This window comes from Mauremys reevesii, linkage group 1 (genome assembly GCF_016161935.1).
Source record: "Mauremys reevesii isolate NIE-2019 linkage group 1, ASM1616193v1, whole genome shotgun sequence".
NCBI classification, from domain to species: domain Eukaryota; kingdom Metazoa; phylum Chordata; order Testudines; family Geoemydidae; genus Mauremys; species Mauremys reevesii.
In genome coordinates, this window is record NC_052623.1 from 186,269,786 (window position 1) to 186,295,139 (window position 25,354).

Sequence of the window (25,354 nt, forward strand, 5' to 3'; positions counted from 1 at the left end):
CGGCTCGGCTAGACTTCCCACAGCTGCGGGCGGTTCGCTGGTCCGGCGGCTGCGGTTGAGCTGCCGCAGGCATGCCTGCGGGAGGTCTAGCGAACCGTCTGCAGTGACGCCTCCGGGCGGTCCACTGCAGCCGCGGGAGGAGCGCCCCCTCCGCAGTCTTGTCTGCAGGCGTGACTGCAGCAGGTCCGTCGGCCCAATCTGCCGCCCCTGCCGGCAAGTGCCGCCCCACATGCGTGCTTGTCGCGCTGGGGTCTGGAGCCGGCCCTGATTAAGACTAAGGAATTTTAAGTCTGTTGGGTTTAAGTATTTACAGGGCCAGGGGCTTAGAAACACACAGTATGCTTTCCTTTTCCAAGAGTAATTGCCTATATTATCTGGTAAACTGGAAAATGCAGTAGAATCAAGTTACAAGCTCTGTGAGTCTTCATATTTTTCAGACAACAGCACAAATCATCAGACGTTTCTCATTAACTTTTTATCTTTCGCATCATGGATATAGCCTTCATAATGTAAACCCAGATGTAACACTATTAAATTGGCCAGTGTACACCAGCTGACAATCTGGCTTGTTTACCCAAGTGATCCTTTGTATAACATTAAAAGCTTTATTGAAACTGGATGAGTTTTGACCATTCCCTTTATGCTTTCCATGTCACATTATTCCCCTATGGTACCCTATTTATTCTCCATAGGGATCCACCTGTGTGGACCTTTATGCCTTTATGATCAATTTGCATTTGGAAGATTAAAATCCTGTTGGAGATATCTACAATGCATTTGGACTCCAATGTCATCAATCCCCTCCAAAAATATGCAAAAATTGGGGATATACCTTATAGCTTTTAGCATATTTCAGACACCACTTGTCATTTTCCCCACTAGCCTGCTGTATAATGTCTGAGAAGCAGAATACCTATTCCTCAGCTGTCACAGATTTTGAGTTCTGTGACATCTAACTCTTTCTTAAAGGCTCAGAAAAGTTATGTTGTTCTGCAAGCTTAGGTCTACAAAAATCAATGCTTCTCCCTTAAAATTAGCCACATTTTCTTACAGAAGTGACAGCTTTCCTTACAGTACATCCCAACGAAAGTATAAAAGTTTGTGCTTCTGTTTGCTATCGTCCTGCTCACATGTCTGAAAAATGCAAAGTTGCATACTGAACTCCTTTATTAGCATTCACACTATTTTTACCATTGTAATATAAGAGCTGTATTCAAGACTCCATGAACAATATGGAATGAGTAGACTTCAAAATAACTAGTTAGTTAGTTATTCTGCTTTAAAGGAGTTAAAATAAGAAAAACAAGCAATATTTTATGTCATACCTTTTTTTTTTCTTGAATATGATAACAGATTTCATAGACAGAGGTCTGAATGTTGTATTCCCAAGGCCTCATATTCACCTGTCGCTAGCTCTTTGTGAGAGTTTCATTATCACTCTTGATCTGGCTGATTCATGTTTCTGTGTTACATACTGCTTGTTTTATTATGGCCAACCAAATGTACAGTGTGCAGCAATTGCGTAATAATAGACCATTTCACAAAATGCTATAAAGAAAAGTGCATGAATCACAACATGGAGAAGACTTACCAGTTCTCAGAGATACACTAAAATTGTTGTGTTAGTGGGGTCAGTAGGACACTTGTTTAAATTGTAACATAAATCTTTCTAGTACCACAAGCTGAGGATATTAAAAATAAAGGTAAAGTATGGGAAAAATACAATTATTAGAAACAGAAGGGACAGGCAGATAAATAAGAGGCAGAAAGGGAAAAATACAATTTGAAGACGTTTATGATACTGACTAGAATGTTAGGGGACAAGTGTTTCCAGTCTGGTGTCTTACAAGAAGAATGGAATAAGGGGTTTGAAAAGCAGGTTTATATGACAAACATAACACAGTTATTTCAACCATCGGTGGTAAACTCAAGATGAGATAAAACAGTGAAAGAAGAAGAAATCATAAAATGTAATATATATCTACTAAAGTAATTTACAAAACACATGTGAACATCTTTACTGTTCTGACAGTTAGTTCCGATTACTTTAACAACTGATCTTTCATTCCACTCAGTTATGTGTTACCAGGGCCCTTTAAAATCCCAGATTTCTAGATATCTGCCCAGTTATAGCTTTTTATTTTAAGTGACTTTTGGTGTTTGTGAAGGGGACCAGTGTGACAATCTTGAAAAATAAAATCCCCTCTAGATCCACAGAAGAGATACAGGCAACAGCAGTCTGAGCATCCCCAACATTGCGCCTTCAATGAGTTGCTAGCATGGGACTACGTTTAAAAAGATGCATGAACAGCTCATACCCATTCAGTCTTTTACCACATGGATGCCAGGAAAAAACAAATTCAATGGCTTTTTTTGTGATGTGGACACTTATCCACTAGATGCTGAAACCACCAACTTATTATAAATAAGCACCGCATAGCCTTGACATCGTAATGACTTTCAGTCACTACCAACTTAGGTGGAATTGGGTCCAATGACTTAGAAAGGAAGAGTTTGTACTCCATTCCCAGTCCCTTTGGTCTCAAATCCTTCAACACCACCACCTTTTTAACCTTTGTGAATACGATCAAGAATAGCAACAAACTGCCTGTTCAGACATTTCAGCAACATTCACTAACCTGAAAAAATTGCACATTTGGGGAATTATAAATATCCCAGTAAAGGGAGTGTAAATCACGAGTAGTCAGTTTGACTATGTAAATCACGAGTAGTCAGTTTGACTATGTAGTGTCAGTATCCATTGCCAATTATCCTGACCAGTGGTTGGTCTTCATTTTGTTTCAATACCAACAGATGTTGTGGTTCTCGTTCTGTAATTCTACTTAGTTTCATAATCAGTTCTTTACCGACCCTGCCAAAGACTGCTGAGCCTCAGCCCACACTCTCTCAGACATTAATAAAAGGTCCCTCTGCTCCCTGTCCTGTAGGCAGCTTGCCAGTGTAGGCTCAGGAGTCTCCAATTTCTAGAGTTTGTACACACCTTTCTTGGCCTAGGCAGGGATCCACAGTGACAAAGGATTTCCTCCTTTGCCCGACCCCACCAAACATCTTTCTTCTCACATCCCCAGCTCCCTCTGCCCTGACCCATCAAGGTCATGCATATAGGCAAAGGGGACCTGATGTCTGTCCACAGAAGTGCCACAACTATAGCAAGAAAGCCCAGATTCAGAGCCTCCTGACTTGTTGACCATGCTGCCATTCACTCACTGCATGTTTAACTGTGTTTAATAAGAGTTTTATTGTTGTAGTCCAAATCTCACAAATCAGGGGATCATTGTGCTAGGTGCTATACAAACATATAGGAAGATGGAGGTGGATTATGGTTTTGTGGGGCCCTGGGCCAGAGTGAGTGGGGGTCCCTCCCTACCCCTTCCTCCTGCAAGCCCCCCTGTCCCGACCTTGCCCCCTGGCAGGAACTCTAGGCGGGAGCATAAAGGGAGCAAGCCCCCAGGTCCCAACCCTGCTCTCCGGCAGGAGCACTGGGCGGGCAGGAAGAGCAGGCTCGTGGTGCATGGGTGCCCATTTCTCTGGGCCCCCCCAATTGGCTGGGGCTCCTTGGGACAGGCCCTGTTGGCCAGGTGGCTAATCTGCCACTGTAGGAAGACCCCAGAAATACAACTCTCCACTTCTCTCCTTCCTACACAGGAACACCAGTAACTGAAAAGGGACATCACCCCCAACTTGGACCTCAGCAGCTTATGACAATTGTCTCTACTCTCCCGGGAGAAATTGAGATATCACAGGCTCAGAGAACAACAATACAAAAATGTGAGTCAGTTGTCATTTCTTCAGAATGTGGTACCTGTCCCTTCCTGATGGTATCACTAAGCAAGCTATATAATAGAGGGCCTCTGAAAAAGCTATGAAGTAGTATGTCCCGGCTTCTCTGAGCCTATGTAGAGAACACTTTGAGGTTACTTATGAACTAGTTCCCTGTGTGGCAGAGCAATGAACTACAACCAAGCCACAGAAGGTTTTGTGTGAAGGATAAATAAAATAATATGTTTACAGTAAGTAACGTTAAAGTTACAAGTTAGCATGGCTGCCCCAGGGTGGCTGGCACCAGTAACTTAAGTAGGTCCAGCTGCCCTGTGCCACAAGTGATGCTATCAGTTGGGCCAATTAAGAAGGTGGGGCTGCACCTGGGGCTAGCAAGAGTCAGGGAGCATGCCAGTGAGCTGAAACAGACACAGAGAGAGTATTATGTATGCATGCACACGTGAGTGAGTGAGCTCAGAAACTGCAGGAAGCAGGAGCATCAGGTCTCAGGGGAGGCAGGGAGAGCCTAAAACATGAAGGGTGAGATGAGGAATGTGTTTGTTTCAGTTTGGGCAATAAACCTGCATAAAGGAGATTGTGAGCATAGCAGTGAGTCCTTAGCAAGCTAGGGAGAAGCCCCGCCATGTGACTATGGCAGAGCCAAACATTAACAATCAAGGCTAACACTAACTGTCACACTGTTATAAAAAAGGCACAATATAAAGTGCGAGTTAAGGACAAAAGGTCAGCTGTTGGCTACATAAAATACATGGCATGATTTCTTTGCCTGATTTTCCAAGCTCTTTTTTAAAGCAGGACAGCTAGACATAAGCTTTAGAGAGACTTAAAACTCCTGGCAGAATAGACTGCTAGATTTAAGTTTTCTGATGTGGATTTTGCATATACCTCCTCTGTTTGGAAACCAGAGTTTTTTTATTTTAGGAACTGATCATTATGGGGAATCTGAGAGAAATTATCATTTAAAGATGTATGTGAATATAGTTAAAAGTAATGCTAGAGTGAAGAGATTCCTTTTTCTTTCAGTGATTAAACTACTTATACCTGGGGTTGGCAACCTCTGGCATGCGGCTCGCCAGGGTAAGCACCCTGGTGGGCTGAGCCAGTTTGTTTACCTGCCGCGTCGGCAAGTTCGGATGTAAAATGCCCAACAACCTCTAGTGATGGAAAATGTGATGGAAAATGCCCAACAACCTCTAGTGGAGATATAGCTCTAGAGGAAATTTTCTCTCCCCTTCTCGTCCGTACATCCAGTGCTTAGGGAGCACTATCTTCAGCATGGGGGCTGATTCATGTACAGAGGAACTGGAGAGGAGCAGCAGCCTTCTTCTCCTGCTCCCCCAGTGTACCCCATATAGCAACAAACACAAATTGGTCCAATAGTAATTCTATAACTACTATAAAAATCCTTCATGTCTCCAAAATATTCTAGAAATAGAGGGTGACAGGAACAGCAGCAGGGAATCAGATGCTAACACAATTAAATAAAAATAGATTATATATTTTTTTCCAAATAGCAAGTTCCACTTTCAATTTTCCACACATTTACGTTCACATTCTGCATCTGGGTGAAATTTCATTCTCCCTTCCCCACAACCATTGCTGCAAACTACTAGTATGCAGCACAGCTTAGTTTCAACACTGTCAAATATGATTAAAAAAACTGAATTTGCTGTCTTTACAACAAAACAGTTAGCTGAGGCAAGTCAATACTGCTGCAGGGCACTCAGGTGAAGCTTGCAAACTGGACATAAGTTTACCAATATGTCATTGATTAAGAAAGGATTCCTTTTTGGGGGGAGAAAGATATTGTTGCATAGTATCAAAGATCACAGATTCTTCTTCTCTCTGATGAGCAGACTGTGAAAAGACCAACAGCTGTTGACAAGAACAAAAGGACTTGCAGTAGGTGGTGCCACCTGTGCCTATCTTATTCCAGCCTGAACAATCTGCCACTTGAGTGTGGAGATGGGTGGGGAAAGCAACAGTGACTCAGAGTCGGGGGAGTGAGAATAGTTGTCACAGCTCAAGCAAGAGCCTTTTTTAGAGAGGCACATAATTATATTTTTGTCTAGAAAAAGAACCAATTAGAAAAAGAAATACATAATACAAATGCTCTAATGAACACTATAAGAATCAGGTACCACTATATCCACATACATTGCTAAGCTTCACTTCACTGTTTACTCATCGCTCATTCAACTTGCTTCTCAATAAGTTAACCTAAATATTCTGCCTCACTTAAGCATTTATTGCCCATCCCCAGAATATCCAGATGCTTAATTCTGAAAATTAGGGTTGATACCAAATACCTGTATAGAGCAGGCATTTATAGAGCACTAAAGCAATGTTTACCTAAAAAGGAGTATAGCCCATGTATTCTTCCACCTCATTCATTTTCTTATGAACACACTTAAGGAATTCCATGCATCTATGGGATAATTGCTGGAATCATGGGATATAGATTGCAATTAGCATGCATCCTTGAGCATCTCACTCTGCCCACTAATCCATCCATCAAAACTACTTATAGCATACCAAAACTCTCAGCTGCCTGGAAGCTGCTATTTAAAAAAAAAAAGAAAAGAAAAGAAAGGAAAAAGGAGAAAAAAAAAAGCCTGCCACAGATATTTCCCTCTTTCCTCACAAGTGTGGAATTCTTCCCAGATTTCAATAGTCTGAGTTGGAGGTTAGCTAGTACTCAGCCCTAGTCCAGGGATATGCTTTAAAGGTTCAGTATCTACATTTCATGGTTAACACCGGGTGATTTATACTATTACCTGCTCTAGACTGAAGATAAAGCTCTTCTAACATGCCTTCAGGAAGATGTCCAAACATGATGATCTGCCCCAGATGGCTCATAGACCAAACTAGCTTCTAGAACATCTGAATGGAAAGCACTGATCATTTAAAAAAAAATCCACCTTTGCTTCTTAACAATAATCACACTAAATAGCACTCTCTGTAAACTATTCATTCAGGTGCCTGACTGCTCCAGTCAATATTATCTGATAAAACAGCCTTCTTAAGATGCCTGGTGAAGTAATCATTTATTCAGAACAAATTAATAGGACTGAGATGTCTTACCAGTCAGTAAGAATTAGTGTTTTTAACCATACTGCTATGTTACCTCCAAGCGCTTGAACATTCTGAGAGAAAAGGTGATTTATTTGTTGGTCTGCCTGCAACATCCAGGTTCCTTTGGCGTGGTGAGCATGATGGTCCAGTCTGGATTAAGGGGGGTGCAGTCCAAACCAATAAGGGGTTGTGTCACTGCCTGACCTGTAACGCCTCAGAGTGCTGCTGTAGCTCCCAACCTGAGCCTCTCACAACTAACCTACCAATACCAGCATGCTAGTCACATCCCAAGTGTCCGTGTATTACTGCAGCCCTGCTCCAGCTGCTCTGACCCCAGCAGCCTGTCAGCAACACTCCAATCATACACTGGCTTCCACCAGCTTTGGTTACACAACTAGCAAGGTGACTTCAATTACACTCCCAGTCTCTAATTTCCCCAAACTCATGTGCTCTGTAATATCCAGCCCTCTCCTGGACAGTTCAGAGAAATATGGTTTTCTATCCCTCTGTATGATTTCTGTCTAAGTGTGGCTTTCATTGTTTCTGATTCTACCACGCTTAATTTACATGGAAGATAGGTAGATAGCTGCGACATTAGCCCCTGTTTAGGCTGATTGTACTGCCTAATAGCAGTGGGTATTCCTAATAACTTGCATTGTGTTAATACATACATTTCACAATTATATTAATCGCTATCATTAGCTTTCAGAGAAGACCTTGCCTCTATACAATGTTATAATAGGGTAATATTGTATACAATCAAGCAATAAGCAACTGAATTAACTGAGAGGTTCAGCCCTGTCTTTATAGGCCAATAAACCTTTGAAAATGATTCTTCTGAAAAGTAAAACCCAGATCAACATTCTCTCTCTTGCTAGACACCATGCTTCTTTCTTCCCTACTTGTTAGTCTGAGGTTTGCCTTCATCCCCTCCTTAGCCTGATGGGCCTGTTTACAGGATATATAAATACATTGTCATTGTCTTTCAAAGTACTTTGGAAGTAACTCCCAGATGGGCAAATGACATTCCTTTGTCTGGTGCAGACCCCCCTAGCATATCTGGTTTACACACACTTTAGCCATAATTCTAGCATAGTCCATAACTTGTATGTATGTGATAGGTATTACAGTACAAGAGTATTAATGATCAATAAGCTATTAGTTTTCAAATGATACTTCATAAGTTACATTTTGCACAAAGATTATTCTAATAGTGTGTAGGCTGTGAATACATGGGTGCTTAATGTCACAGAGAAGTATAGGTGGCAGATTACAATTGTAGTTAGATTTGTAGTCAGGTTAGGGAGGGATTTTTGAAGAGTATTACGTAGAAAAAATGCTGGATAGAAGCAGCTATGGAAAGAGAAGAGTGACAAAATAAAATGGGGGAAAAGAAAAATTTAAATGAATGTGGTTATACAGACATGATATTGAAGAATCACTAACACTACCTTACATTTATATACAACTGTCATCCTGAAGCACTATGCAAACTGACTCCAGGAAGGCAGCTCCTCAAAACTTCATGGAGCATCACTGACTTCAAGGTCAAAGTTCTGTTTGTAGGAATGGGGCCTAATCCTGAAAGTATTTAATATATGAGTAGTCTCAATTAGTTCAGCAGGGTTTCTTAAATGAGGAAGGACTAGTTACATAAGTAAGTGTTTGAAGGATTAGGGCCTGGTACTGATCTGCCCAGTGCCACGCAACTCACATGACAGTCATGCATTTTTCTTTGGAGTCACACATTCACACCTAACACCTGTAACATCCTGCACTGCTGCAGGGAGAGCTGGTCAACAAGGAAAATATGGTGTCCATTCATGGGATGGAGTGGGAGGGAGAGGAATGACTGCTCCTCCCCAGATTCAGCATGTCCATCCTGTTTGCCTCCTGCATAGAAAAGAGAGCAAACAGCAGTAGCTTCTCCATTAGCCCTTTCAGTCACAGGGCAGCCTGAGGTGAGGCAATATGGAACTTTAACCCCCAGAAGTACTGCTGGGTCAGGCATCCCCTAGCCTTTCCACTGCCCCCCTTTCTTAGTACCCCAGAGTACTCCTACCTACTAGCCATAACCTTCTGGTGCAGCAGCTCCTGCCCAGCCCCTCATCTATTTCCAGGACTCAGCTTTGAAGTCTTCTGAGGGGCCTGGTGGTTTTGATCCATCCCCTCCCCTCAGCTTTCAAACTGTGACTGACTTGTCCAGTGCCCATTTTCTCTCTTCAGGGGAGGGTCACAAAATGGGCCATCCCAGATATCCTGTTTTTTGTACCACAAAAGGTAGCAACAGTAGTGGGGAGGGGCAGAAAGGAGTCTGAGTCCCTCCAACTTTCTCTACTGCCTAGAGGGCAGCTGAGCCATTCCACCCTCTCCAACTCTCCCTTCTGCCTTGGAGAAGGGGTTTGAGTCTCTATCCATAGCCCTCACTGCTCTTCCATGCTGGATGGGAGAGGAGTGAAGATCACAGTATAGTCCCCCAAAGTTTGCACTCCCACCCCAACTGATATACTTGTTGCTTTCTTGAGTTCTGGGAGTCTAAGGGCTGCTGCAGAGCCCCAAAAGTGTAGGGGATGGGACAACTGCCTTTTTGGGGAAGAGGGCATTTCAACACAGTTTTGGAGAGGACCACTGAGTCCCCTTTTGAACTCTTTGTTGACTCTCTGTAGCTCCCACTTGGGTTTGCCTGTCTACAAGCCTATGTCAGGGTGGAGTGGGGTGTTAGCTCCTGCAAGGATTATTATGTGAGGGGTTGTGCAGCTACATTTATGACTCTTCTTGCTGGTGATAGAAAGTCACTATCTCCCCTACATGGTCCCCCTGAGCAGTGGGATTAAGTCACACCTACACAATACCTACTCACTCTGACAAAGAGATTAGTGTCTATCTTTCACTGGTGAGAAAATAGCATGAAGCTTCACAATAACAGCTCTGTTGTCCTGCATATAAACAGGGAACTTTATTGAACAAGGCTGTGAAGCATGCCTTTCACCTGCAATAAATCCACAAATTTTGTTCTAAGGTGAAATTTAGGGGAATATACAAATATTAATATGTGTATTATTTTAATAATGTACATAAATGCCAGATGGGACTGCATAAAACTTAGCAGCTATGTACATTGCAATCATGATAGTCATCTATCAAGGCACAGCAACACAACACAACACATTAGAATACAGAACAGTGTATTCTGCTGAAAATGCAGGGGGAGGGCAACAGGAATTACTCAGTTTGGGATAAAAGCAGGACAAATGGGCCAATACTTACAATTATTATGAGTATCTGTAATACTAACAGTAATAGACCTAGCTCTTGTAAATCATTAAATAGCGTATTTAATTTATTAAAAGTTTCTATTCTAGGATCTAGAAATAGTCAGAACCTTAATGCTATAACTCTTCCAAAAGGATGAGCCTCCAACAGTGCTTACCTCATGCTGGGACTTTGGTCTATTAAGACTGACTGAAAGGGAGACTGATGCCTACTGAATAACCAGTGCCTCTTCCCACAGAACCAAGATTTTATTGGAAAATCTCCCATCCAAATAATGAGCAGGTCTTTTGAGATCACAGTGAGGTAGTGTGAAAAAAAAACAAACTAAAACCAAACAACATACATACATATATACACTAGATTTTAAAATGAGGAAAAAAATTGGCACACAAAAAAAATTCAGCCAAAAACCTGTGAAAGATGCAGAAAATACAGTTCAAGAAGGAAAATAAAAGTTCTATAGAAAGGATGGACAAGAAGGTACAAAAAAAAAGAAAGAAAAGTGCAAAATAAGGGTAAATGCAGCATTTCAAGATAGTCAAACTTATAAAACATAGACAAGAACAAAATGGAGGTGACGGTATAACTCTAACAAGTGGGTCTAATGAAATTTAATATATTTTTGTAATAATTTAAAATGTTACATTAGATGCAAGTTAAATTTGTTAAATACAAAAGAAAGCTACACATTGTGTTAAAAAATATGTCAGCCAAACATCATGGGAGAAAAAAAATTACTATAAATTAATATATTTCTGAAGGGGGGGGAGGGCACTTGGTGCTGGCACCCTCCAATCTTAAGGTCTTCTGACTAGCGTGTACAAAGACACAGGAGGACCAGGCAATAGTAGGAGAATTATTTTCATTGTTTAGGGCCAGCTTCTGATTACCTTACTCCTGTTCATCAGCATTTTACTTCCCTGAAATCAATAGAACTTCTCAAGAGTAAGATGCCACTCAATGTGATAAAAGGGTGGCAAAATCAGGCCCTTAATTAATTAAACACTAGCCTGTATAAAACAAAAAAAAACCCTAGCATTTCCACAGTCAGGAGTATAGAAAATGAAAGAGGGAAATAATGGGATCGCAGAACAAGCTTGCATTTGTTATAATCCATTTTTTTTCCAAAATGGATACAAATACCTGTTTGGCAAGACTGTCTGTCATCAAATTTGCCTAAAAGTAAGGATTTATGCACTGGAAGCCCCAGTGTAAACATTTTGCAGCTCCGAGGATGAATATGAATCACCACCAAGCCAATTTTAAACTGAAGAGTATTTGTTTATTTGAGACCTGTGGCCTTTTTGCAAATCCTAGATTTTAGTTGGCTTCTGTTAACTTGCTCAGGGGCCTTCAGATAACATAGTAATAATAAATTAAACAATATTATATATATATATATATATATTTGTAAATATTAGGTAAATCTTGCTATGATTAGTAGAAAGGTGTGTATTCCCTTTCATGTTACTGAAACCATTTAAAAGTCTCTAGAAGACAGAGTTTACCCAGTGTTATGCATTTAGAACAACTAAATTATAAACTAGGCTGGTAGCTTTTATAAAGGTGGTGTGACACTTCCCATTATAAGATTCTGTTTTCAATACCCTATCACTTTGCTAAATTTTAACAATTCAAACTGGAAAACAATGGTTTTCCATTCCAGGTGTCTGCCTACAGCTAATCTAGGCAGACACCTGGAATGGAAGGGCAGAATATCAGCCAACAGAGTTTACCTGTTTCAGGGGTGCTGGCAGTGTGGCAGCAGCCCCCGGCTTGAATTACTAATAACAACCAAATACATGGTTTCCATTTTCAGCACCCCCACTTTAAAAATTGTTCCAGCACTCCTGAGCTGTTTCCAAGAACGAGACTAGGGGAAAAACAAAACAAAACTAACAAACAAACAAATTTTGCTTAGGATAAATGCAGGAGACCATTTCTTAGAGAAGTTCTAGCACTGCTATGATTTGCAGTAGAGTCATTAAAATTTGGCGGGGGCTGGCCTTTGTGTCAGAGAGATGCATTTTGCCATCACAGTGGAAATCTACCCAAATTTCATCAAATTATAAGACTTTGGGGGGGGGGCGGGGGGATATTGCATTTCACATATGCTACAGGTTTGCAGCTAAAAAAAACCTTCTGATGATTCCATCCACACTGAGCACGATCCAGTCCAGGGCTGAGCAGGACTTCCCCTCCAGCTATAGCTCTGGGCTTCTGCAGGCCATGCCTGGTCTGGGCCCAGGTAAGTAATCTGACAGCAGGCAATACAGCTGGGTAGAGAATAATAATTACATTTTGTGAAGGATTTCAAGATTTTGAAATATGGTTTTGTTCTGATTCAGAATGAAAATTATTTTTTTCAAAATTCTCCATGAAGTGGAATCACCCTTCTCCACCCAGGAGTATTGGGGACCCCTAGTTATGGGCTAGTTTGCCCGGCAGGCTACCATTGAACTGGGGACCCCAGAAGACCTGGAAGCCTCAACTCTGAGGCAGTCCATCTGTCCAGCTGCTCCAACACCAGGGACCCTGGAAGACCTAGGAGCCTGGGCTGCTGAGAAGCTGTGAGCCAGGCTCTGATCTCCACATCAACCTACAGGAAGGCTGATGAGAAGCTGAACCAGGCAGGTTTTTTTAAATGGAATTTAGCATGGTAGGCAGCACTCCTTCTGAATCCTGCCTGGATTACATCAGAATTTTGCCAAAATCAACACGATGCTGTGGAACGTTTATACTTAAAAGACTCGGCAGATTCCAATCTGGATCATAATGCATATGCCCAAAGGGGAGGGTCTAAAGTTGCAGACAACCTTAATCTCATTCTTTGCCCAGGATTGTTTTGATTGTGTAATATGAATATAAAGAAAAACATGGGAACTGGAAAAGGGGATAATTAATGGCTTTATCAAATTATTGTCCTCTGAACAATGGAGGGAGAGGGCAGTAGGAATGATATTCTTTAAAGTGGCATCTTACATTGTGAAGCAGGTTTAGGGCAGACTTTAACAGCAAAATTCACCCCTGTGCAGAGACCATCACAAGGTGTTTGCACAACTCATGTGCCAGTTAAGCCTTCAACAATCAGGACATACGGAATGTATGGACACAGGGTTAGTCCTCTGTAGAGGGGTGAATTTCACCCTGAATGTGTAAACCAAGATCAGTGGGCAATGTCATCCTCATCCCACATTGCTGCCCATCTGATCAGAAATACTGCTCCATTGGTCAGAGAGGGAAAACAGACTAGTATCAGACCCTTCTCCCTCAGAGCCCATGGAATCCATTGTGCAGGGTTCAGAGAGGACCCGGCCACTTGGAAGAGGCATGGTTTGGAGCAATCTCTGACTCTAACCCACAATAATTATTGGAAAAATTGCCACGCTAATTAAACCTGAGGTTGTAAGGTTTATCTCACAGTTTCTCCTTCAGATGAGTGTGAAGGGGTGGCTTTGAGACCATCCCCAAAGGAATGGCTTCTGAACACATCTCGAGTGGATGTCATCAGATTTATCACATTTCTTCTGGATTTCAGGACATCTATAGTGGTGGAAGTCTATGCCTGCTGCTCTGTGCTCATTTCATTGTCCTGTAAACCATGCTACCCCATTGGACAATGTTTCTCAAACTCCACAAGATACAGCTTATGGAGTTTTCCTTATAACTTTGCTCATCCTGCAGGTTTATCCCACAGGAGAGGATAATCATGCTCCATTTGTCAGATTGTTTTTCGCTCTTATCACATGGAGCTCTGTAATGATTATCTCTCAGCTATAGATTGCTATTTTATAAATTTTTGAAGGTGATGGGTGGCTGTATGTTGAACACCTCTTTCATCTGTTTCCACAAGCTGCCATATTTATTCTGAAGCCCTTTCATACTAAAAGAGGGTGTGTTTTTTTAAAGTAAAATAATACTGCTGGATACTTAGTAGAGGCTGTTTAAAATGAATAATTAATTGGCAGGATGCTTCTCAAATTACTTTTAGTGCCTGCTTGCATATTCTCATGCAACATTCTGACTATGAAAGAGTAGCTGCAGTATGCAATCATACCTGGAAATCATAAAAACCTTTGCAAAATGCACTGAAATCCATAAGAGTGAATATGTAAGATACTTTCTCCATCCTGCCTGAAATTTTAGCTTTTGTATTTGGGTCACAATGTAATCCACACCATTTCTTTATTTTTATCAGAGCAAAGTTAGAAGGGTTGCAGTGGTGTGCTATGTAACTTATGTCTGCATTTTTCATGGTCTCTGGCATAATCTGTACATTAAGAGTTCAATCTGGCCCCTGTAAACTTCCACTGATTTCAGAAAGTGCAGAATTAGGCTTCATATGAAGTACTGGAATGTGTGGTTTGTCTTCCCATAATTATATATAAACTTGGAAAATAATCCAGCCAGGTCACTTATCAAAATATTGGCTGGATTCTTTTTTACTCATTTAATAATTGGTATATAATGAACACTCATGGGCCATACTTCATATGTAAATTGTGCATCCTCTGAGAATGGGCACAAAATAATTATTTGGTGGCTTGGTTGAAGGGCTTCCAGGAAATGAAAAACTTAAATGTTACAGTCCTGGGGGAAAAAATGTATGGCTTTCACATTATACATGTGTATATAATATTGTGGCATCAAGTCAGTATTGTGTCCATGCATCCTCAGGTGCAGATCATTCACCCCAGCATGGAAATGAAATTTCAAAGCATCAAAAGTGCCATTGCATCATCTGGAAACATTCCAAAAGAAAAACTGGAGTGGAAAAATGACTAAGTTAAAATGGTTCAAACAAGAATAAAAAGGGAAGTCATGTGGAGGAAAGGAAAAAAATAGATGCAGTGAAGAGAAGAAGAAAACAGAGGGAAGGAGATAGTGGGAAGGAAAAATGAGGGGGAAAATAAAGGGGACAGGGGAAAAAAGGATTCATTTTGCTATGCTCTAATTTCTTAGTTCCTTCCACAGAGGACAGTGAAATTGTAAGAAGACATTCTTTCCATTTCCCATAAAGTGGGAGTCTCCTGTAGACTTCATGAATATGTACAGGTTTCTGAAGGACCAGAAATCTTTGTTATCAAATGAAGTATCCATTTAACTGCACATGAAGGAAGCTGCATTTCTTCTAATCCAACAAATTGACTTTGACATTTTCAATTTATGTTTGTGGCAGCAGACCAGGAAGCATGGGTGGGATTTTCAAAAACACCTAAGTCATTTAGGAACAGACGTACCCCTACGTAAAGCTTCCAAACCTGCCTAAGGCCCAGATTTCTAAAGCTATTTAGGTACCTAAACCTGCAGAAAGGCACAGAGTGGAATTTTCAAATGTGCCTAGGGCCAGATTTGTAAAGGCACCTAATTCAGACTAAGACCCCTGAACACCTTTACCAATCTGCCGAGCCCCACCTCCCCGCCCCGCCCCGCCCCGCCATTGATGGTTAAATCCCATTTTCAAAAGTGACTTGAGCTTATAGCAATCTAAGCTTATAGCAATCACAGCAACTGTGGTCAGCTCCTGCACAGAAAGGGGAGGGGAGAAAGCCCATTGTGCCGTCCTCTCTTTTGCATCTGATCAGATTGCTGGATGCAATCTGGCCCATAGCTTTGGTATTGACTGCACAGCACAGTACTTAAGTACATGAGCAGTATTCTTAGATAAAGTAAGTCCACAGTAATTTGGACTAATTGTTGGAGTAATTTGAGCAGTAATATTTTACACCAGCAGATGTTCTGCTCCATATATATCCTATCAAGAATGCACTTTCATTTCATAGCAGAAAGGCTTTAAATCAAGCTCAATCTCACCTTCCATTCTGAACAAGTCCCAAAGACTGGCATTGTTTTAAAGCCCAAAAAAGACTAAGGGTCAAATTCATTTATAGTATAATGCCACTTATGTAAGACATGTATTTGTTCTGATGTGTTCTGTCCTATTGGATAAAATGTTGTACGGAATTAGCTATGCTTTCTTCATGTTCCCAAAGAAAAGAAATGCTCAGGGGGTAGATTGTTTCCACATGGAAAATTCTATTGAATCCTTTTTAAAATTACTGATTCAAAAAGTGTAATGATTGAAACCTTCTTAATTATAGTACTCCTGTATGTTGTTGCCCAGTGTGATAATGGTATTTTCTGCCTTATGAGGACTCAGATTTAGAGAATAGGCTTAAAATAAAGGGGAGAGAAAAGAACCAGCCATTTTACAGTATGCGCCCTGTCAATCTCACAGAATTAATTTCATGATAGTAAAGGCAAGGATTGCCACACAGAAAGCAGGAAGTACTTATTCCGTCTTAGAAATTATACTTCTTTTCTCAGCAGTAATTACAAATGTCTTCAGAAAGGTCTTGTGTGTTCTGGGCCAAGAGATAGAGGAGTTTGATAGTCTTCACAAAGCAGGACGGTCTTGCTGTGCTGGCCTGGCTCCCTGTCAAAGCTCTATACAAGGTATGGTTCAATGGAGTTAACACTGGTAGTGCTTCAGTGCAATCACTTGAATAAACATTAGGGGGGAAATCTGCTAAGAGCAGGGTCATTGTTTCAGGGGGAACAAACCTATCTCCTCACTGGCATGCTACTAAATGTTTTTAAACTGTTCCTGCTTAGTTCTCCTTTTCATTTAAGGATATGAAGGGAAGTACAGTGGAGCTTCCTTTCACAAAAAAGGGGGTGGGGCTGGGAGTTGCATTTGGGAAGTAAATATTAAGCATTTGGAGCATTCTTCAGGAAGCAAATACCAGGTAAGTAGACTATGAAAGTGAGCCATGGCACCACCATACAGGAATAAGTTTCAGTACATAGCAGAGGGAGACAGCTAAGAGCTTGAGACACTGACTCAGCTTCAGTGATGACTATCCAATTCCCACCCCCAAATATGACTACCCTCCATCCTGAGCACTGTTCTTGTTGCTTCCTGCTACCCCAAAACACTGGCCTTTTCCTCCACCTGAGAACGTTTGCAGGGAGAGGGACCTCAGGTCTGCATCCCACTTCCAAACCCAGATCACTGGCCAATGATTGAAGATGTCTCTGATCTGTTGCTCTGCAACAGCACGCATACACCTCAGAAGGCTTTAAATGATGATCCCACGGTAACAGAATGCATCAGAGCCTTGAGACACATTTGACACAGCTTTCAAGCAGGTAGGCAGATGTATGACTAATGTTCTTAGAGCACCTGAGACTAGCAGTGAAGCAGCAGACAGAATATAAACTGAACAGTAGGAGCCAGATTTTTCAACTGGTGTTATTTGGAGTAGCTCCACTGAAATCAATAGAGTTGTGCCAGTTTTCACCAGTGAGGATCTGTTCCTCTGAATAAAATATATAGTTTGATTTTAAACTTGATAAGGGAGAAAAATTCAGATGGAGCAGGAGGGCAAACCAAAGTGTGGGGAGGGACGTACGTGGTCTCTTTGAACCCTTGCAAAAGATGCCTATACCCAGAACTGAAGAAGAGTCTTTGTGCTAGTGCTCATAGACTTAGGAAGCCTATCTCTGCATGTTTCTTCAGAAGAACTGCAATGTGGTAACCTGAATTTATCCACAGCCCTGGAATACATACCAAACAATCAATTTCATGAGGAAAAAATGCAGCTTCCAGGAAATGGCTCTGGAAGAAAGAGCCTGGTAAAATATTTGATATTAGACTGTATTTCATTCCCATTTCCCTGAACACAAAGCACAGTTTCCGCTTTCAGGGCATGGGACATAATAGCAGTGTGTTGGGGCAAAATATGTACTCCCCTATATTTCCTATACTTTACCTAGCCTGACTATTCAGTGCTGCCAATCTGACACTTTACAGAGCTATTACAAATAGATGTGTGTTACAAGCATTTGTATGTATGTATAATAAAAACACTCAGTTTGTAGAGTCAAGCAATCACAAGTTAGGAAATCCCTCCCTTGTGTGTATATGCAGGACAGTAATTGGAGGCAAGTGTTGTCTAGTGGTTATGGACAACACAGCCAATCACATAGTTCTGTCCCTTTTAGTCTGAAAGGCAGCGAGACTACATGGAAGAAACATACCATATTGAAGACCTGCTCTATTCCCAGTTCTGCCTCGGGTGACCTTTTGAATCCTTGCTTAACTATAAAAAAATGGAGTTGGGATGAGCATTATATCCATCTGACTCCTACAATAAAGGCATGAGCCCCAATGCAGTATATCTTCCCCTTTGCCAAAGGGATGGTTGGGAGATGGTTCCTGCTGATGCAGTGGCAGGATCCTCCCATCCAGGACTCTTGCTTCATGTCTGCTATGTAAGAAGCTTAGTGCAGGCTGGCAACATGTTCAGTGAAGTTGGCATGTAGGGAGCTCTGTGGTACTGGAGCAGGTTCAATGGACATGCAATGTTCAGAAATTTTAATCAAACCTCTAACTAAACTCTACTGAACATATGTGAATGAGTGGTAAGCCTCTGAAAATCACCAGTCAAATCTGGCTGGATTTTCATAGTGCTAACAAAAAAGCATCCCTCTGATCCTAGCTGGGACTATTCCTTTGCCAATTTTCAGACTTCTGCTTCAGAGTGTAGAGGGACTCTCCATAGAAATGGTTGAGACAAATTTCAATATTGGCAGAACTACCCTTATTTCCCCTAACCTTCTTTGTTGAAATAGGTGAACGGTTTTTGCTCAAACTTAAACAGCTTTGAAGACCTCAGCCAACATACTTTTTTTGATAAAGCTATAATGACTGAAACCAAAATATTAGGCACCTTTATGTACCACTACCTATAACACAGATACTGGACCAGAGTCTATCACCCAGTCTGGTTGCTTAGCCACTTTACCTAGCTGATCCACAGCTGCCAGAATAGTCCTTTGGCTCCATGGGCAGCTGAACTCTGGGGGCTAGACTGATCCCCTCACAGCCTTGGGAGAACAAAAGCATCCAGATTGCTTAAAAATCAAAGCTTGCCATCAAGCTCCTGCAATTCTGTGTCAAGCATAGCTCATGTGAACTAGAAAATCCAGGTATGTGTCTGTGTGCGCGCATGAATGTGCCTATCACTCAGTATCACCATAACAAGCATCTCAGAGCAATTGGGTAGAATGTTGGACATGCAAAAAAGCTTCTCTGCTACCTTGATAAATTAGCTCACGATACACAATTATTGTTTAAATTATGGTGATATGATTGAAGTCTAGATTCTACCCTATTCTAGATAGTTACACTGAAGGTGTAGGCTTTCCTGCAACCATGCTTTATAAATTGCATATTTAACCAAATTATAGTATCAGAGAAGCGCTTACTTTAAAACTGTTCACTTGCTAATCTTGAACATATTTCAAGAAAATTTGGGAAGTGTATACAAGTGCTAGTCCTGCAGCAGCGGAAAATGAAGCAGGCAAAAATTTATCATTTTAAAGAATTAGACATCCATATCAGATTTGAACCAGGATCCAAACAAAATATCAAGAGTTTCAGCTTGTACCATCAATAATAGACATTGTGTTAAATTTACCAGCTTCTGCAGCATCAAATGAAAGATCTTTCTTTGTGTTGAAGTGAGTTGGGGAATATATACTGTAAGAACCACTATGGGTGATGGATGTTTAAGTGATCACCTACTGCTGGCCTTGGACTGTGAAGCTGCTAAGAATACTGATATTAACAAAGCTAAAGTCATTTTTGCTAGTTTAAAACCATACCACTGTCTATTAATGTAAGCATGAAATTGATGGATGCAATGATCTCTGGCTACTTGCCAGAAGCAACACATAAAATGTACTTTAAATTGTTTATCCTGTTACATTTTGACTCAGGTGCAGCATTGACATTGACTGAAAATAAAAACATAGGAGCAGAAATTTTGAAGTGCTCAGTTTGGAATACAGTTTGTGTTCTAACTGAACCTCTTTCTTTACTGTCTGTTACCATCCCTTAAGAATTTACAAAAAGTGAAAGAGGGAGAATTTTAACAGCAGCCAGAGAAGACCTGCAACAATTTGGAATGAATGAAAGAACATGACAAATGTCAGTACACTCAGTATTACTGGAAGTAAAGTAAATTGCTACTGTTGTTTTACAAATGTGGTTATGGACGATGTGTCTTGATTTTTTATGAAATTTGAATGAGTAACTGACAGTTGAGTGAAGTTGTTTCAATATTGTCTCCCACAACAAGTCTGCCTTTCTGGCAATCCATACATTGTAAGTGTTTTATAAGATTTTTCTCTTATTTGTTTTACAAGTATTGCTACTGAGTCATATTATAGCAATGGCTCTCAAAAATAGTGCCAGGGACTAATGTAGTCATCATAGATGCATCTTAAGGAAACATTATGATATAAGTGCTAAAGTCATGACTCTCCATACTAGTTGTAACCCAGTCCAGGATTTCCCTTCCCCCTCAATCTACTAAACTCAAAACAATCAAACCCTTTTCTGCATCCATTCTTTTTTTCTTATGTGGATGACACTGAAACTATATGGGTAGAAAACACATATGAAGATAGAACGAAAGTAATTTGAAGAGATTAGTGAGCTGGGGCTGAAGGGAATGAGAAATGTGGCCCTAATAAGTGAGAGGAAATAAGTAGTACAGATACAGAATGTGTGAATGTGAGCAAAAAAACAGCACCAGTTACATTAAAGTGGATTTTCATCTTGTTTCCTTAATTCTAAAATTGCTTTTTCATATCACAAAGTGCTATATGTGCTACAGGGAAAATGTGGAATTAAGACTGAATGGGTGGGAGGGGAGGCTGACCCATAACACACACACATACAGGAATCAGAGTGCTATAGTATTGGGTGTGACCTAAAGGAGGGTGACCATATTTCCCAAGGGGAAATGGGAAACTGTGTAGGGCTAGCCCAAGCTTTCCCTCTCCTCCCTCACTCCATGCAGGGCTGGCTACGCTGCTCACCCAAGCTCTGCGTGCACCCCCACTTGCCAACTGATCAAACGGGACAAATGCCCACCCTTGCAAAAAAAAAAGTCGGGATTACTGGGACAGAGCTTAAAAAAGGGACTGTCCCAGCCAAAATGGGACTTATGGTCACCCTATTTAAAAGTGAGATCCCTGAAATGAAGCTTTCCTGCAAGAACCAATGTGAAAAAAAAATTATATGTGTATGTTTTCCAGAAGTTTATTTCTTGCCACTCTCATTAAGTATAAGTGAATTTAGTGGTTTTGAAAGTGCCAGATTAATATAGGCATTCAAAGCTATACAGGGAAATCCTCTAGCTATATGCGGAACAGGTACAACACCCAACAGCCAAATAGCCTTCGCACATTTTTCCACCAGTCTGTCTTACCCAGTCCTGAACATATCATCTCTAGGGGAGATCAGTCTCCATGCCCATTCAGTCCTTCAAGGCTGACAACTCTTGTGGGACTAAAAATGAGGTTGTTCAATGCACTGATAGTTTCATGAAGTGAATACATTTCCACTAGAAAATTGAGCCGACAACAATCACTTTCTGAGCATAATCAGATTGTATCAACATTTCTTCAGTATTGAGATGGATTCAGTGACAGAGGTTGGAGGCTTCTGGCCAAGATCAGTGGAATTACTCCAGCAGAGACTTGAAGTGCTTATAAGTAAGTGTAGAGAGACTCTAAATTGGTGTATTTACTCCTCCTTCTGGCCACCTTAATGTGTACTTTACAGCAGCTTCCATTCCTCTCTCCTTAGACTCACACACCTAGGGCTTGTCTCTATGAACAGTTAAACCATGGCAAACTGCTGTGTCAATCTACCACCCTGAATAGCCTGCCCCTATGCTAACTGTTCCTGTGCACCCTGCAGATGCATGTCAACAGTCTCTTAACACACTTTGATCTAATTCTCCTGGAAACAGGACTAGATCAAAGTACTCTAACAAAGTGCTAACATGCAATCAGCAGGGTGCACACGAACAGTTAGTGTGTAGCAGGCTAGTGCCACATAGATTGATACCCCAACTCGCTGCAGTCGACTTGTTCCTGTAGACAAGCCCTTAGACTCAGGCTCACAATGACTTTGTATGAACATGAGTGTAAAGGAATCTAAGGGGGCCCGATTCTCATTTACACTGAAACTGCTTTACACTACTAGTAGTGTATCAGAGCCATAAAGTGAATGGTAAAGATAACTTACACAGGGCCAGAGTGCTGTAAAGTGGCCTTAGTGTAACAGAGAATCAGGCCCAGGGAGTCTAAACTGATGTAATTCACATATTGAGGAGCCAAAGGAGTGAAGACTAGCAAGAAAAATAAGGTGTAAATGTGCAAATTGAATTTGAATATTAAATCCTTTAATATTCAGCTCCTTGAACCTTCTGACTTCTTGGCAAGTAGTTTACATCAGCTGAGATTCCCTTACAGAATCAAAGGTAAATGAGTGTAAGTTGTGTGGGAGAGGTGGAGGCAAGTCTCAAGGATGCTGGTGGTAGCCAAAGGAAAGCCACTCTACACATCATCTCTGACTTTGGACATTGTGTCCCATTACAAGCTTCCTGCATCATCTCATCTTCCCACTATGGGATTTATTTTGCCAACATAAACCATATTTTTCATTTTACTCTCTACAATTCACTAAATTTGTATGGGTTTCTCACCACCAGCAGAGTTCCTGGGTGAATGAGGTCTCTCTCAACATTAAGCAAAGTTGTTACATTTGCATTCCAAACCCAGTATTTTAGGGACTCCTGAAAAAAGTTGGAAGACATCAATTTTTGAAGTTCTTCTGCTTTGGTGTGCCACATACCTTCTAGGTCAACTAAGGCTAGATGGTGGCATAACCATGAGCTTTAAGTGTTAGAGGAGCTGACCGGACACCATGTTGAGGCTCATAATTTGATCCCTGGCCCTCCCATACAATTTACTTTCCCTTTTATGTCAGTTTGACTGTGCTGGACACCACATTGGTAAGTGAAATAAAGGCTTTGCTCCTTTCCTTGGGTACGTCTACACTACGGGACTATTCCGAATTTGCATAAACCGGTTTTGTAAAACAGATTTTATAAAATCGAGTGCGCGCGGCCACACTAAACACATTAAATCGGTGGTGTGCGTCCATGGTCCGAGGCTAGCGTCGATTTCTGGAGCGTTGCACTGTGGGTAGCTATCCCGTAGCTATCCCATAGTTCCCGCAGCCTCCTCCACCCCTTGGCATTTCCGGGTTGAGATCCCAGTGCCTGATGGGGCAATAATCATTGTCGTGGGTGGTTCTGGGTAAATGTCGTCAGTCACTCCTTCCTCTGGGAAAGCAACGGCAGACAAGCATTTCGCGCCTTTTTTCCCTGGATTGCCCTGGCAGATGCCATAGCATGGCAATCATGGAGCCTGTTTTGCCTTTTGTGACTGTCACCGTATGTGTACTAGATGCCGCTGACAGAGGCGATTCAGCAGCGCTACACAGCAGCATGCTTTTGCTTTTGCATGACAGCAGAGATGGTTATCAGCCATACTGTACCATCTACCAATCCATAAATTGGTAATAAGATGATCGTGGCTACCAGTCCTTTTGCACTGTTCCATTTGCTGCTGTCATAAGTGCCCCTGGCTGCTCTTAGCCAGGGGCGCAAAAGCCAAAATTGGGAATGACTCCCTGAGTCAATCCCTCCTTTTTGGTATCTAAAAATAGAATCAGTACTGCCTAGAATATGGGCAAGTGTACTAGAGAACCACTGTATCAGAGAACCAGAGAGCACAGCTGCTCTGTGTCAGATCCTGCAGAAATTATGAGCTGTATTCTATTCACAGGGGGTGCTCCTGCAACAACCCCACCTGTTGATTCCGTTCTTCCCTCAGCCTTCCTGGGCTACCGTAGCATTGTCCCCCCACTTGTGTGATGAAGTAATAAAGAATGCAGGAATAGACACAGTGACTTGTTAGTGAGATATGAGTGGAAGGCAGCCTCCAGCTGCTATGATAGTCCAGACAGGACAGTAAGGAGTGTGTAGGAGAGGAGCCCAGCATCCCTCTGCTAGTTCAGGGGCACTTGTATCTTTTCTTTACACATGAAGGGTGGGGGCTGATGGAGCTCAGCCCCCTGTTGCTATGACGACGATGGTTATCACCCATACTGTACCATCTACCAGGAAAAATTAGGACCAGGCGCCCTTGATCGACCTAACAGATGCTAGTCAGCATGGTTACCAGTCCTTTTGCACTGCCCCATGTGCCAATAGGCTGATGACGAGGACAGATACCAGTCGTATTGTACCATCAGCCAGCCATAGCGTGGGGGGAGCAAGGATGTTGGTGTTGAGTGCTGCACCATCGCGTCTATCTGCAGCATTCAGTAAAGATAGGGTGACATGTAAAAGAGTCAAGAGAGGATTGTTTTCCCTTTCACTTCTGGGGGTGGGGGGGGGCGTAAATTGCCGAGCTATGCCCTGACCCACCGCGGACACTGTTTTTGACCCTAGAAGCATTTGGAGCTCAGCCAAGAATGCAAATGCTTTTCAGAGACTGCAGGAACTGTGGGATAGCTTGAGTCCTCCAGTCCATGAGCGTCCATTTGATTCTTTGGCTTTCCGTTACGCTTGTCACGCAGCAGTGCGCTGAGTCCCTGCTATGGCGTCTGTCTGGAGATATTTAAAAAATGATTTTGAATTTCGTCTTCTGTAACGGAGCACTGATAGAACAGATTTGCCTGCCCTTACAGCGACCACGTCTGCATGGTCCATGCGGGAGCTCTTTCTTTATTTTGATTTTTAACTGCATCACCACCCGTGCTGATCAGAGCTCCACGCTGGGCAAACAGGAAATATTCAAAAGTTCGCGGGGCTTTTCCTGTCTACCTGGCCACTGCATCCGAGTTCAGATTGCTGTCCAGAGCGGTCAGTGGTGCACTGTGGGATACCGCCCGGAGGCCAATACCGTTGATCTGCGGCCACACTAACCCCAATCCGATATGGTAATACCGATATTAGCCCTACTCCTCTCGTTAGGGAGGAGTACAGAAACCAGTTTAAAGAGCCCTTTATACCGATATAAAGGGCCTCTTAGTGTGGACGGGTGTGGCGTTAAATCAGTTTTACGCTCCTAAAACCGGTTTAAACGCGTAGTGTAGACCAGGCCCTTCTCCTTCCCACCCATTCCCTACCCAAATGTACAGGAGAAGTTTCTCTGCTGCTCCATGACCAACAGTGAAGGTAGCTCATGCAGCTTAATCAAGAGAGCACCTTACCCCTTAATACTTGCTAACACAGGTCATGATTTGGCCCCTTATTAGAAGGCTCATCTT